The following is a 13190-nucleotide window of genomic DNA, read 5'->3' as shown; positions in this document are numbered from 1 at the left end:
GAAAAAAAGCAAGCCGCTCAAAAAGGCCGATGCCAGGGAAATCGAGGAAACACTGCCATTTTCCCCATTTTTGCTGTCTACATGTCCCCGCCTCCGGTGCAAGGCTGCGTATGTGGCCGGGCTCCGAAGGCGAGGCCGAAATCCTGGCAGCCTGGGCCCCAGCAGTCCAATGCTTTATGGACGTGGGGACACGGATGACCTGTTTGCCACATACAGGAGGGTTCCCTGGGCCCTTCACTGGCTCGCCATTCAGCTCCACGACGTCCACTACTGGCCCTGGCCTTTGCTTTGGCTGCTGCCCCATTGAACGTGTGCTCCGGAGCCATCTTTCTCCACCCACCACTCTCATTCTGCCACCAGGGGATATGTGAGTGTGGGAGTCACCATTTGTCACTGGCAGCAGTCTCACAAGTCACTAGACTTCCAGGTACCCGCTGACCTAGGCTGCCTTCTGCCCTAGGCAAGGTCCCGAATCCTGCATCCCACAGGCTGACACCTGGGCACTGGCGGACCTTCATTTTTATCAACACAGAGGTCCGAGTGAGGGTCAGCAGGCCAGGTAGGTGAAGTCAAGGCCGGGTGGGCGGGGCTAAGGCATCTTTGCCATTGCCATGGAGACAGTCCCCCCACCGCAAGAGTGGGCGGAGCTTAGGATGGGCCTGGTGACAGGACTCAGCCAATGGCAGAGATCCGGCCCACCAGGCAGATGACACAGGGCCCTCCATTGTGACCTATGACACCTAGTGGCCACAGGGTTGGAGCACACCCTGGGAAAGGCTACGCAGGCACAAGGGAGGCCCTGGTGCGGACTGCTTCAGGGCAGTGGCAGAGCAGGCCAGATACCTCTTTCCCACTTTCCTGAGGATATCAGTACGCAAGGCATCCCCACGCAGCAGCTCTTGCCTCTCTCTCTCTCTGGATGTGTTCATTCTCTGAAATCTCCTTCCTCCTCCCCCTGAGTCACTTCACAGCTTGGAGTGCCTGACAGAGTGCCCAGAGACAAAAGAGCAAAGGGGGAAGGCCTCTGGCTCTACTGGTTGCCCATGGGCAGAGAAGTTCTGCTAGTCTATCTGGAAGGTCTAGAGAGTAGGGATTGATTGGGGAGCTACATCACGGGCGGACCTGGCCAGGTGAAGCTTGCTGACATGTGGCAGCCTCTCCGGAGACTACTAATTCCGCTGCTAACATTCTATGCAAATACCCGGCTGAGTGCCATGGGCAGAAAACATTGACACAGACCTGCCAGAGGCCTATTCTGGGTCTGAAGAGTCCACCCTGCTCTCCAGCAACTCATCCTCTCAGCACACACTTTGCCTGCACGCATGGAAACCGCCTCTCTCCACGAATGCCTTCACCTGCTAGGAAACACACCATGTCACTCAGCCAAAGGAGAGCACAGGCAAAGTCAACCGAAGCCCCCATTTTCAAGATTTGGCCTTCTGCTGCTCCACAGCCTCCGGTGGCACGCTGCATGTGCGTCACTTCTCGGCAGACAAGGCCGAAGTCCGGGCATCCAGGGCCCCAGTCGTCCAGAGTCTACGGATGGCGGCATATGGATCGCCTCTTTGCCTCGTACAGCAGGGAGGCCTGGGCCCTAGACTGGCTCCGCTAGAGCTCCACGACCTCAGCTATTTTCCCTGACCTTCGGCCCATGCCCTCGTGAGTGTGTCATCTCTGGTTACACTTCTCTTCCGACCACACGGAATCCGCCACCTGCGGATACCTGAGCGTGGAAATCAACATCTATCACTGGCTGCAGTGTCACAGGTCCCTAGGTGTCTAGGCTCAGGCTGACCTTGGCTGTCTTCTGCCCAAGAAGGGAGCCTAATCCTTCCAAGGAAATGAGGCCACGTGCTCACTGGCCTTCATCCTTTCTTTCATCCACACAGCGGTCTAGATGAGGGGAAAGAGGCCAGGTAGGCCAGGTGAAGGCTGAGTGCGGGGCCTAAGGCTTCTTTCCCAATCACCATGGAGACAGCCACCGCAAGGCTGGCCGGAACTTCTGACGGGGACGGGTCACAAACACTCAGCCAATAGGAGAGGTCCAGCCTAACCGGCCAGTTCCGCAGAGCCCTCCATTTTACCCATGGACAGACTACGGCCCCTTGCGTCTTTGGCCACAAAATCCAGGGCACCCAGGGAGTAACTTCACACTAGGCAACCCCCGATGTGAACACGTTCCACACACTGGGACAGCAGGCAGGTACCTCTTTTCCACTTACGCTAGGATGTCAGTAGGCAAGGCGCCCTTCCTCAGCATCTATGGCCTCTCTGTATGTGTTGGTTCAGAGGAATCTCTTCATTCTACCCCTGAGACACATGACAAGTATGAGGGGCCTGAGAGAGAGCCTAGAGATGGAACGGGGGAGGCTTCTGGCTGTACTGCTTCCCCGCGGGTAGAGAATAGCAGGTAGTCTCTCTGGAAGGTCTTAGCTTCTGTTGATTGACATACGCAATACAGTGGGGCGGACCGTGGCCAGGTGGAGCTTGTGGGCAGATGCAACCTCTCCGGCGACGAATAATTCCGCTGCTGCTTTGTACGGTGAAAACCTCCCCCCGCCAAGTGGGATGGGTAGAGAACATTGACCCACACCCGCCAGGGGCCTTTCCTGGGACTAAAGATCCCAACACGGTCTCAACGTCGTCACCCTCTCAGCACACACCTTTCCTGCACACATAATCCTGCCTTTCTCCGTCAGGGCCCTATCCTACCAGGAAAAAAAGCAAGCCGCTCAAAAAGGCCGATGCCAGGGAAATCGAGGAAACACTGCCATTTTCCCCATTTTTGCTGTCTACATGTCCCCGCCTCCGGTGCAAGGCTGCTTATGTGGCCGGGCTCCGAAGGCGAGGCCGAAATCCTGGCAGCCTGGGCCCCAGCAGTCCAATGCTTTATGGACGTGGGGACACGGATGACCTGTTTGCCACATACAGGAGGGTTCCCTGGGCCCTTCACTGGCTCGCCATTCAGCTCCACGACGTCCACTACTGGCCCTGGCCTTTGCTTTGGCTGCTGCCCCATTGAACGTGTGCTCCGCAGCCATCTTTCTCCACCCACCACTCTCATTCTGCCACCAGGGGATATGTGAGTGTGGGAGTCACCATTTGTCACTGGCAGCAGTCTCACAAGTCACTAGACTTCCAGGTACCCGCTGACCTAGGCTGCCTTCTGCCCTAGGCAAGGTCCCGAATCCTGCATCCCACAGGCTGACACCTGGGCACTGGCGGACCTTCATTTTTATCAACACAGAGGTCCGAGTGAGGGTCAGCAGGCCAGGTAGGTGAAGTCAAGGCCGGGTGGGCGGGGCTAAGGCATCTTTGCCATTGCCATGGAGACAGTCCCCCCACCGCAAGAGTGGGCGGAGCTTAGGATGGGCCTGGTGACAGGACTCAGCCAATGGCAGAGATCCGGCCCACCAGGCAGATGACACAGGGCCCTCCATTGTGACCTATGACACCTAGTGGCCACAGGGTTGGAGCACACCCTGGGAAAGGCTACGCAGGCACAAGGGAGGCCCTGGTGCGGACTGCTTCAGGGCAGTGGCAGAGCAGGCCAGATACCTCTTTCCCACTTTCCTGAGGATATCAGTACGCAAGGCATCCCCACTCAGCAGCTCTTGCCTCTCTCTCTCTCTGGATGTGTTCATTCTCTGAAATCTCCTTCCTCCTCCCCCTGAGTCACTTCACAGCTTGGAGTGCCTGACAGAGTGCCCAGAGACAAAAGAGCAAAGGGGGAAGGCCTCTGGCTCTACTGGTTGCCCATGGGCAGAGAAGTTCTGCTAGTCTATCTGGAAGGTCTAGAGAGTAGGGATTGATTGGGGAGCTACATCACGGGCGGACCTGGCCAGGTGAAGCTTGCTGACATGTGGCAGCCTCTCCGGAGACTACTAATTCCGCTGCTAACATTCTATGCAAATACCCGGCTGAGTGCCATGGGCAGAAAACATTGACACAGACCTGCCAGAGGCCTATTCTGGGTCTGAAGAGTCCACCCTGCTCTCCAGCAACTCATCCTCTCAGCACACACTTTGCCTGCACGCATGGAAACCGCCTCTCTCCACGAATGCCTTCACCTGCTAGGAAACACACCATGTCACTCAGCCAAAGGAGAGCACAGGCAAAGTCAACCGAAGCCCCCATTTTCAAGATTTGGCCTTCTGCTGCTCCACAGCCTCCGGTGGCACGCTGCATGTGCGTCACTTCTCGGCAGACAAGGCCGAAGTCCGGGCATCCAGGGCCCCAGTCGTCCAGAGTCTACGGATGGCGGCATATGGATCGCCTCTTTGCCTCGTACAGCAGGGAGGCCTGGGCCCTAGACTGGCTCCGCTAGAGCTCCACGACCTCAGCTATTTTCCCTGACCTTCGGCCCATGCCCTCGTGAGTGTGTCATCTCTGGTTACACTTCTCTTCCGACCACACGGAATCCGCCACCTGCGGATACCTGAGCGTGGAAGTCAACATCTATCACTGGCTGCAGTGTCACAGGTCCCTAGGTGTCTAGGCTCAGGCTGACCTTGGCTGTCTTCTGCCCAAGAAGGGAGCCTAATCCTTCCAAGGAAATGAGGCCACGTGCTCACTGGCCTTCATCCTTTCTTTCATCCACACAGCGGTCTAGATGAGGGGAAAGAGGCCAGGTAGGCCAGGTGAAGGCTGAGTGCGGGGCCTAAGGCTTCTTTCCCAATCACCATGGAGACAGCCACCGCAAGGCTGGCCGGAACTTCTGACGGGGACGGGTCACAAACACTCAGCCAATAGGAGAAGTCCAGCCTAACCGGCCAGTTCCCCAGAGCCCTCCATTTTACCCATGGACAGACTACGGCCCCTTGCGTCTTTGGCCACAAAATCCAGGGCACCCAGGGACGAACTTCACACTAGGCAACCCCCGATGTGAACACGTTCCACACACTGGGACAGCAGGCAGGTACCTCTTTTCCACTTACGCTAGGATGTCAGTAGGCAAGGCGCCCTTCCTCAGCATCTATGGCCTCTCTGTATGTGTTGGTTCAGAGGAATCTCTTCATTCTACCCCTGAGACACATGACAAGTATGAGGGGCCTGAGAGAGAGCCTAGAGATGGAACGGGGGAGGCTTCTGGCTGTACTGCTTCCCCGCGGGTAGAGAATAGCAGGTAGTCTCTCTGGAAGGTCTTAGCTTCTGTTGATTGACATACGCAATACAGTGGGGCGGACCGTGGCCAGGTGGAGCTTGTGGGCAGATGCAACCTCTCCGGCGACGAATAATTCCGCTGCTGCTTTGTACGGTGAAAACCTCCCCCCGCCAAGTGGGATGGGTAGAGAACATTGACCCACACCCGCCAGGGGCCTTTCCTGGGACTAAAGATCCCAACACGGTCTCAACGTCGTCACCCTCTCAGCACACACCTTTCCTGCACACATAATCCTGCCTTTCTCTGTCAGGGCCCTATCCTACCAGGAAAAAAAGCAAGCCGCTCAAAAAGGCCGATGCCAGGGAAATCGAGGAAACACTGCCATTTTCCCCATTTTTGCTGTCTACATGTCCCCGCCTCCGGTGCAAGGCTGCGTATGTGGCCGGGCTCCGAAGGCGAGGCCGAAATCCTGGCAGCCTGGGCCCCAGCAGTCCAATGCTTTATGGACGTGGGGACACGGATGACCTGTTTGCCACATACAGGAGGGTTCCCTGGGCCCTTCACTGGCTCGCCATTCAGCTCCACGACGTCCACTACTGGCCCTGGCCTTTGCTTTGGCTGCTGCCCCATTGAACGTGTGCTCCGGAGCCATCTTTCTCCACCCACCACTCTCATTCTGCCACCAGGGGATATGTGAGTGTGGGAGTCACCATTTGTCACTGGCAGCAGTCTCACAAGTCACTAGACTTCCAGGTACCCGCTGACCTAGGCTGCCTTCTGCCCTAGGCAAGGTCCTGAATCCTGCATCCCACAGGCTGACACCTGGGCACTGGCGGACCTTCATTTTTATCAACACAGAGGTCCGAGTGAGGGTCAGCAGGCCAGGTAGGTGAAGTCAAGGCCGGGTGGGCGGGGCTAAGGCATCTTTGCCATTGCCATGGAGACAGTCCCCCCACCGCAAGAGTGGGCGGAGCTTAGGATGGGCCTGGTGACAGGACTCAGCCAATGGCAGAGATCCGGCCCACCAGGCAGATGACACAGGGCCCTCCATTGTGACCTATGACACCTAGTGGCCACAGGGTTGGAGCACACCCTGGGAAAGGCTACGCAGGCACAAGGGAGGCCCTGGTGCGGACTGCTTCAGGGCAGTGGCAGAGCAGGCCAGATACCTCTTTCCCACTTTCCTGAGGATATCAGTATGCAAGGCATCCCCACGCAGCAGCTCTTGCCTCTCTCTCTCTCTGGATGTGTTCATTCTCTGAAATCTCCTTCCTCCTCCCCCTGAGTCACTTCACAGCTTGGAGTGCCTGACAGAGTGCCCAGAGACAAAAGAGCAAAGGGGGAAGGCCTCTGGCTCTACTGGTTGCCCATGGGCAGAGAAGTTCTGCTAGTCTATCTGGAAGGTCTAGAGAGTAGGGATTGATTGGGGAGCTACATCACGGGCGGACCTGGCCAGGTGAAGCTTGCTGACATGTGGCAGCCTCTCCGGAGACTACTAATTCCGCTGCTAACATTCTATGCAAATACCCGGCTGAGTGCCATGGGCAGAAAACATTGACACAGACCTGCCAGAGGCCTATTCTGGGTCTGAAGAGTCCACCCTGCTCTCCAGCAACTCATCCTCTCAGCACACACTTTGCCTGCACGCATGGAAACCGCCTCTCTCCACGAATGCCTTCACCTGCTAGGAAACACACCATGTCACTCAGCCAAAGGAGAGCACAGGCAAAGTCAACCGAAGCCCCCATTTTCAAGATTTGGCCTTCTGCTGCTCCACAGCCTCCGGTGGCACGCTGCATGTGCGTCACTTCTCGGCAGACAAGGCCGAAGTCCGGGCATCCAGGGCCCCAGTCGTCCAGAGTCTACGGATGGCGGCATATGGATCGCCTCTTTGCCTCGTACAGCAGGGAGGCCTGGGCCCTAGACTGGCTCCGCTAGAGCTCCACGCCCTCAGCTATTTTCCCTGACCTTCGGCCCATGCCCTCGTGAGTGTGTCATCTCTGGTTACACTTCTCTTCCGACCACACGGAATCCGCCACCTGCGGATACCTGAGCGTGGAAGTCAACATCTATCACTGGCTGCAGTGTCACAGGTCCCTAGGTGTCTAGGCTCAGGCTGACCTTGGCTGTCTTCTGCCCAAGAAGGGAGCCTAATCCTTCCAAGGAAATGAGGCCACGTGCTCACTGGCCTTCATCCTTTCTTTCATCCACACAGCGGTCTAGCTGAGGGGAAAGAGGCCAGGTAGGCCAGGTGAAGGCTGAGTGCGGGGCCTAAGGCTTCTTTCCCAATCACCATGGAGACAGCCACCGCAAGGCTGGCCGGAACTTCTGACGGGGACGGGTCACAAACACTCAGCCAATAGGAGAGGTCCAGCCTAACCGGCCAGTTCCGCAGAGCCCTCCATTTTACCCATGGACAGACAACGGCCCCTTGCGTCTTTGGCCACAAAATCCAGGGCACCCAGGGAGTAACTTCACACTAGGCAACCCCCGATGTGAACACGTTCCACACACTGGGACAGCAGGCAGGTACCTCTTTTCCACTTACGCTAGGATGTCAGTAGGCAAGGCGCCCTTCCTCAGCATCTATGGCCTCTCTGTATGTGTTGGTTCAGAGGAATCTCTTCATTCTACCCCTGAGACACATGACAAGTATGAGGGGCCTGAGAGAGAGCCTAGAGATGGAACGGGGGAGGCTTCTGGCTGTACTGCTTCCCCGCGGGTAGAGAATAGCAGGTAGTCTCTCTGGAAGGTCTTAGCTTCTGTTGATTGACATACGCAATACAGTGGGGCGGACCGTGGCCAGGTGGAGCTTGTGGGCAGATGCAACCTCTCCGGCGACGAATAATTCCGCTGCTGCTTTGTACGGTGAAAACCTCCCCCCGCCAAGTGGGATGGGTAGAGAACATTGACCCACACCCGCCAGGGGCCTTTCCTGGGACTAAAGATCCCAACACGGTCTCAACGCCGTCACCCTCTCAGCACACACCTTTCCTGCACACATAATCCTGCCTTTCTCCGTCAGGGCCCTATCCTACCAGGAAAAAAAGCAAGCCGCTCAAAAAGGCCGATGCCAGGGAAATCGAGGAAACACTGCCATTTTCCCCATTTTTGCTGTCTACATGTCCCCGCCTCCGGTGCAAGGCTGCGTATGTGGCCGGGCTCCGAAGGCGAGGCCGAAATCCTGGCAGCCTGGGCCCCAGCAGTCCAATGCTTTATGGACGTGGGGACACGGATGACCTGTTTGCCACATACAGGAGGGTTCCCTGGGCCCTTCACTGGCTCGCCATTCAGCTCCACGACGTCCACTACTGGCCCTGGCCTTTGCTTTGGCTGCTGCCCCATTGAACGTGTGCTCCGGAGCCATCTTTCTCCACCCACCACTCTCATTCTGCCACCAGGGGATATGTGAGTGTGGGAGTCACCATTTGTCACTGGCAGCAGTCTCACAAGTCACTAGACTTCCAGGTACCCGCTGACCTAGGCTGCCTTCTGCCCTAGGCAAGGTCCCGAATCCTGCATCCCACAGGCTGACACCTGGGCACTGGCGGACCTTCATTTTTATCAACACAGAGGTCCGAGTGAGGGTCAGCAGGCCAGGTAGGTGAAGTCAAGGCCGGGTGGGCGGGGCTAAGGCATCTTTGCCATTGCCATGGAGACAGTCCCCCCACCGCAAGAGTGGGCGGAGCTTAGGATGGGCCTGGTGACAGGACTCAGCCAATGGCAGAGATCCGGCCCACCAGGCAGATGACACAGGGCCCTCCATTGTGACCTATGACACCTAGTGGCCACAGGGTTGGAGCACACCCTGGGAAAGGCTACGCAGGCACAAGGGAGGCCCTGGTGCGGACTGCTTCAGGGCAGTGGCAGAGCAGGCCAGATACCTCTTTCCCACTTTCCTGAGGATATCAGTACGCAAGGCATCCCCACTCAGCAGCTCTTGCCTCTCTCTCTCTCTGGATGTGTTCATTCTCTGAAATCTCCTTCCTTCTCCCCCTGAGTCACTTCACAGCTTGGAGTGCCTGACAGAGTGCCCAGAGACAAAAGAGCAAAGGGGGAAGGCCTCTGGCTCTACTGGTTGCCCATGGGCAGAGAAGTTCTGCTAGTCTATCTGGAAGGTCTAGAGAGTAGGGATTGATTGGGGAGCTACATCACGGGCGGACCTGGCCAGGTGAAGCTTGCTGACATGTGGCAGCCTCTCCGGAGACTACTAATTCCGCTGCTAACATTCTATGCAAATACCCGGCTGAGTGCCATGGGCAGAAAACATTGACACAGACCTGCCAGAGGCCTATTCTGGGTCTGAAGAGTCCACCCTGCTCTCCAGCAACTCATCCTCTCAGCACACACTTTGCCTGCACGCATGGAAACCGCCTCTCTCCACGAATGCCTTCACCTGCTAGGAAACACACCATGTCACTCAGCCAAAGGAGAGCACAGGCAAAGTCAACCGAAGCCCCCATTTTCAAGATTTGGCCTTCTGCTGCTCCACAGCCTCCGGTGGCACGCTGCATGTGCGTCACTTCTCGGCAGACAAGGCCGAAGTCCGGGCATCCAGGGCCCCAGTCGTCCAGAGTCTACGGATGGCGGCATATGGATCGCCTCTTTGCCTCGTACAGCAGGGAGGCCTGGGCCCTAGACTGGCTCCGCTAGAGCTCCACGACCTCAGCTATTTTCCCTGACCTTCGGCCCATGCCCTCGTGAGTGTGTCATCTCTGGTTACACTTCTCTTCCGACCACACGGAATCCGCCACCTGCGGATACCTGAGCGTGGAAGTCAACATCTATCACTGGCTGCAGTGTCACAGGTCCCTAGGTGTCTAGGCTCAGGCTGACCTTGGCTGTCTTCTGCCCAAGAAGGGAGCCTAATCCTTCCAAGGAAATGAGGCCACGTGCTCACTGGCCTTCATCCTTTCTTTCATCCACACAGCGGTCTAGATGAGGGGAAAGAGGCCAGGTAGGCCAGGTGAAGGCTGAGTGCGGGGCCTAAGGCTTCTTTCCCAATCACCATGGAGACAGCCACCGCAAGGCTGGCCGGAACTTCTGACGGGGACGGGTCACAAACACTCAGCCAATAGGAGAGGTCCAGCCTAACCGGCCAGTTCCGCAGAGCCCTCCATTTTACCCATGGACAGACTACGGCCCCTTGCGTCTTTGGCCACAAAATCCAGGGCACCCAGGGAGTAACTTCACACTAGGCAACCCCCGATGTGAACACGTTCCACACACTGGGACAGCAGGCAGGTACCTCTTTTCCACTTACGCTAGGATGTCAGTAGGCAAGGCGCCCTTCCTCAGCATCTATGGCCTCTCTGTATGTGTTGGTTCAGAGGAATCTCTTCATTCTACCCCTGAGACACATGACAAGTATGAGGGGCCTGAGAGAGAGCCTAGAGATGGAACGGGGGAGGCTTCTGGCTGTACTGCTTCCCCGCGGGTAGAGAATAGCAGGTAGTCTCTCTGGAAGGTCTTAGCTTCTGTTGATTGACATACGCAATACAGTGGGGCGGACCGTGGCCAGGTGGAGCTTGTGGGCAGATGCAACCTCTCCGGCGACGAATAATTCCGCTGCTGCTTTGTACGGTGAAAACCTCCCCCCGCCAAGTGGGATGGGTAGAGAACATTGACCCACACCCGCCAGGGGCCTTTCCTGGGACTAAAGATCCCAACACGGTCTCAACGTCGTCACCCTCTCAGCACACACCTTTCCTGCACACATAATCCTGCCTTTCTCCGTCAGGGCCCTATCCTACCAGGAAAAAAAGCAAGCCGCTCAAAAAGGCCGATGCCAGGGAAATCGAGGAAACACTGCCATTTTCCCCATTTTTGCTGTCTACATGTCCCCGCCTCCGGTGCAAGGCTGCTTATGTGGCCGGGCTCCGAAGGCGAGGCCGAAATCCTGGCAGCCTGGGCCCCAGCAGTCCAATGCTTTATGGACGTGGGGACACGGATGACCTGTTTGCCACATACAGGAGGGTTCCCTGGGCCCTTCACTGGCTCGCCATTCAGCTCCACGACGTCCACTACTGGCCCTGGCCTTTGCTTTGGCTGCTGCCCCATTGAACGTGTGCTCCGCAGCCATCTTTCTCCACCCACCACTCTCATTCTGCCACCAGGGGATATGTGAGTGTGGGAGTCACCATTTGTCACTGGCAGCAGTCTCACAAGTCACTAGACTTCCAGGTACCCGCTGACCTAGGCTGCCTTCTGCCCTAGGCAAGGTCCCGAATCCTGCATCCCACAGGCTGACACCTGGGCACTGGCGGACCTTCATTTTTATCAACACAGAGGTCCGAGTGAGGGTCAGCAGGCCAGGTAGGTGAAGTCAAGGCCGGGTGGGCGGGGCTAAGGCATCTTTGCCATTGCCATGGAGACAGTCCCCCCACCGCAAGAGTGGGCGGAGCTTAGGATGGGCCTGGTGACAGGACTCAGCCAATGGCAGAGATCCGGCCCACCAGGCAGATGACACAGGGCCCTCCATTGTGACCTATGACACCTAGTGGCCACAGGGTTGGAGCACACCCTGGGAAAGGCTACGCAGGCACAAGGGAGGCCCTGGTGCGGACTGCTTCAGGGCAGTGGCAGAGCAGGCCAGATACCTCTTTCCCACTTTCCTGAGGATATCAGTACGCAAGGCATCCCCACTCAGCAGCTCTTGCCTCTCTCTCTCTCTGGATGTGTTCATTCTCTGAAATCTCCTTCCTCCTCCCCCTGAGTCACTTCACAGCTTGGAGTGCCTGACAGAGTGCCCAGAGACAAAAGAGCAAAGGGGGAAGGCCTCTGGCTCTACTGGTTGCCCATGGGCAGAGAAGTTCTGCTAGTCTATCTGGAAGGTCTAGAGAGTAGGGATTGATTGGGGAGCTACATCACGGGCGGACCTGGCCAGGTGAAGCTTGCTGACATGTGGCAGCCTCTCCGGAGACTACTAATTCCGCTGCTAACATTCTATGCAAATACCCGGCTGAGTGCCATGGGCAGAAAACATTGACACAGACCTGCCAGAGGCCTATTCTGGGTCTGAAGAGTCCACCCTGCTCTCCAGCAACTCATCCTCTCAGCACACACTTTGCCTGCACGCATGGAAACCGCCTCTCTCCACGAATGCCTTCACCTGCTAGGAAACACACCATGTCACTCAGCCAAAGGAGAGCACAGGCAAAGTCAACCGAAGCCCCCATTTTCAAGATTTGGCCTTCTGCTGCTCCACAGCCTCCGGTGGCACGCTGCATGTGCGTCACTTCTCGGCAGACAAGGCCGAAGTCCGGGCATCCAGGGCCCCAGTCGTCCAGAGTCTACGGATGGCGGCATATGGATCGCCTCTTTGCCTCGTACAGCAGGGAGGCCTGGGCCCTAGACTGGCTCCGCTAGAGCTCCACGACCTCAGCTATTTTCCCTGACCTTCGGCCCATGCCCTCGTGAGTGTGTCATCTCTGGTTACACTTCTCTTCCGACCACACGGAATCCGCCACCTGCGGATACCTGAGCGTGGAAATCAACATCTATCACTGGCTGCAGTGTCACAGGTCCCTAGGTGTCTAGGCTCAGGCTGACCTTGGCTGTCTTCTGCCCAAGAAGGGAGCCTAATCCTTCCAAGGAAATGAGGCCACGTGCTCACTGGCCTTCATCCTTTCTTTCATCCACACAGCGGTCTAGATGAGGGGAAAGAGGCCAGGTAGGCCAGGTGAAGGCTGAGTGCGGGGCCTAAGGCTTCTTTCCCAATCACCATGGAGACAGCCACCGCAAGGCTGGCCGGAACTTCTGACGGGGACGGGTCACAAACACTCAGCCAATAGGAGAGGTCCAGCCTAACCGGCCAGTTCCGCAGAGCCCTCCATTTTACCCATGGACAGACAACGGCCCCTTGCGTCTTTGGCCACAAAATCCAGGGCACCCAGGGAGTAACTTCACACTAGGCAACCCCCGATGTGAACACGTTCCACACACGGGGACAGCAGGCAGGTACCTCTTTTCCACTTACGCTAGGATGTCAGTAGGCAAGGCGCCCTTCCTCAGCATCTATGGCCTCTCTGTATGTGTTGGTTCAGAGGAATCTCTTCATTCTACCCCTGAGACACATGACAAGTAT

This window comes from Loxodonta africana, chromosome 27, assembly GCF_030014295.1.
Source record: "Loxodonta africana isolate mLoxAfr1 chromosome 27, mLoxAfr1.hap2, whole genome shotgun sequence".
Classification (NCBI taxonomy): domain Eukaryota; kingdom Metazoa; phylum Chordata; class Mammalia; order Proboscidea; family Elephantidae; genus Loxodonta; species Loxodonta africana.
Note: the sequence above shows the minus strand (reverse complement) of the source record.